The following is a 2,719-nucleotide window of genomic DNA, read 5'->3' as shown; positions in this document are numbered from 1 at the left end:
CTCCGGCCCCGTCTCAGCCCGGGGCCCTGGCGGCCCGCGCAGCCGGGTCAGGGGGGCCTCGCCGCTCCGGCCCCCACCCGGTGACCACAGCCCGCTGGGGGCCCGGCCGCTCCCAGACCCGAGACGCCTCTTGGACGCCCCTCCCAGCTGCGCTCCCCGGGGCTGACCAGACTCCGCAAGGGCCACCGCGGGTTAGGCTGAAGAAAGGAAAAGGGAATTGTCCCCAGGCGGTTCCAGAAGGGGCTTCGGGCGGGGTCACTGCCGCCGGCTGGTCCCCGGGCTCAGCGCCCGAGCGGCGGGAAAGGCTGAGGCGGGGGGGCGGTGAGGTGAAGGGGAAGAGCCGGGAACGGGAAAAATCCGTCGGGGGCGCGCAGAAGCGCGCGTAGACCCGTCGCGGGATCGATCGTGCCCGCTGCGGAGCTGTAGCGCGGAGACCAACGCCTGTCCAAGCTGCCAGGAAACTGCCGCTTTCAAACCCGCGGCAACCTCCTCCTCCTCCCTTTTCCCTTCCCCCCGCCCTCGCCCATCCCTCATCCAGAGCCCCGCCCCCTCCTGCCGCGCGGCGCCCGGCGCGCTGCCGTCACAGGCCCGGCGCTTGGGAACGAGCCCCGGCCCCGGACTCTCGCGCCAGGGATTGGCCCCCGGCGGGCAGGGGGCGGACCGCCAACGAGAATGAGGACCACTGGTTGGTCGGTGCGAGTGGAGGAGGCGGGCACTAGAATGACTGAAGTTTAGAGACGGTGGAAAAAAGAAGTTTGGAGAGTGAGGGAGGGCGCAGAGGAAGGGCAGGGGAGTGGAATGGGCTTCAGGTCGCAGGGCCGGGAGAGGCCCTCTGCGCGGCTGCTGGAGCCGAGAAAAACGCGAATCCGAGAGTGACCGAACTCCCCGAAGTGGGGGCGTGGCCGGCGAGTTAGGCGGAGACGCGGGCGGAGCCTCCGAGTCCGTGCGGGGCGCCGAGAGGGGACGGTGTGCTTAGACTGGAAGACAACGTGCGGAGTCCTGACCCTGCCAAGGTTCCCGGGCCTCTAGGGTGGCCTGTTACAGCCATAGCTTGCATTGAGTGGATATTTCTTGTTCAAATGTTGAATGAACGCCCATTGAGGCAGGGCTTCGGAGTCCGGTTGATGAAAGATATTTTAAAATAGAGTCCGGCACTTAACTGCTGTGTGACCTCAGACAAATTAGACAACCTCTCTGAGCCGCAGCGTCCTCAATGAAACGTGAAGATTAGAAGATTACAGAAGATGTACAAAATAACTGCATAGTGCCTGACAGTGTGTGGATGTCTCTTAAAGTTTGGTAGCTGCTGCTGCTGCTGCTGATGATGATGATGACGATGACGATTTTGTGTTAGATATTGTGCTAGGTACTGGGATTCAAGGGTGAAGAAGCCCCGCTATTGAGGAGGTTACAGTCTAGTGGGAGAGACTGAGAAGTAAGCAGACTGCCTGAGGTGAGGGGGCGGGGTGGAGGTAGAAGGTGGATTATTAAGAACTAGCTTGGTAGCCAGCAGACCTGGTTGGAGTCTTGACGTGCTACTGACTTGCTGTTTGACCTTGGTCAAATCTCAGTGAAAGGAGGTAAAGGGAGAACGAACATTAAATAAAAGATACCGTAGATCCCTTCCAGCTCTAATTTTTCAGAAACTTCACTTCAGCTTTCTCTCTTCCCCGGCTTGACTTACACTCTTCCCTGTCTTTGCAATGCCCTTCAACCCATCCCTTTTAAAACTCCTATCCGTCATCATCCCAAATGCCAGCTCTTCCAGGTAGCTTTCTCTGATTTCTTGCCCTCAAGTGGAAAGTGTTTTCCCTGAGCTATGATCTTTGTTTCACTTCTGCAGCATGCCATTTATTTGTGTAGTCTCCTGTCTCCCTTCAATAGTAGGTGAAAGCCCTTATTTAACTCCACAGAATCTCACCACACCTCAGATAGACTGGACCAGACTTCAATAGCTGCAGTGATTTGGTTGACATCATTGTATCAGTCAGGGTCCTGGCAGGAAACAAATGGCATTTTGCAAAGATGTAGGCAGGGTGTGGGAAACCACAAGAGAAGCCTGGAACCCTGAGGCTACAACGCCTAGATCTGTCCAACCAGGGGAAAGAACAGTTGCCGAAAAATCCAGACACAGAGGGCCACCTGACAGGAGTCTGACCTTCAGTCAACGATTGCAGTCAGCCTAAGTAAACACCCAGGAAAGGACCTGGGGGATTTATATCTAACTCACCACCCACCTCCAGTCTCCTGCTGGTGTAGGTCAATGGCCAAGTCCAACCAGAAGCCAGAGGGCAAGGGAGGCTTTTGATATAGTTCATATCAGTCAGTTTCAGAAAAGGAAACAGTGCATCTGAGGGGAAAATACTCAGCACAGACACCCTGTGGGTGGCTCAAATTTACCCATATCTGAGACGAAGCTTGGAGTATTTTTTTTCTAAACTACTACCTATACTAATGGATTCCTGGATAAAATCTTCATAACCTACACATCATCTGTTTTTGCTGAAACTCTGAGAAAACATCTTTCTCTGTCTAGATTGCATCTGTTAGAATGCCTTTGGCCTGAAGGAACAGAATATTTGACAGTAGCTTTAAGCATGAGGTCATTTATTATATCTTTAATATGAGTTTCAAGTGCAGATAGTTTCAGGGTTAGTTGAGCAGCACAATCATGTCATCAAGGACCCAAGCTCTTTTTTGTGTTTGCTCTCTGCCTTCA

General features: G+C 54.5%; 1 protein-coding gene across 2 annotated transcripts in view; it reads right to left on the bottom strand.

Moving 5' to 3' along the window:
• MAGI3 (membrane associated guanylate kinase, WW and PDZ domain containing 3) overlaps window positions 1–126 on the bottom strand; it is a 299,696-nt gene extending 299,570 nt beyond the window's left edge. For both annotated transcript variants that reach the window (XM_017869748.1, XM_017869749.1), the window contains exon 1: window positions 26–126. The gene's annotated coding sequence lies outside the window, so the exon portion shown is untranslated. The remainder of the gene's footprint in view (window positions 1–25) is intronic.
• Between the last annotated feature and the right edge of the window lie 2,593 nt (window positions 127–2,719).

The sequence above is a fragment of the Rhinopithecus bieti genome, unplaced genomic scaffold, assembly GCF_001698545.2.
Source record: "Rhinopithecus bieti isolate Rb0 unplaced genomic scaffold, ASM169854v2 scaffold_3040, whole genome shotgun sequence".
Lineage (NCBI taxonomy): Eukaryota > Metazoa > Chordata > Mammalia > Primates > Cercopithecidae > Rhinopithecus > Rhinopithecus bieti.
Note: the sequence above shows the minus strand (reverse complement) of the source record. Positions and strands in the feature narration are given on the sequence as shown.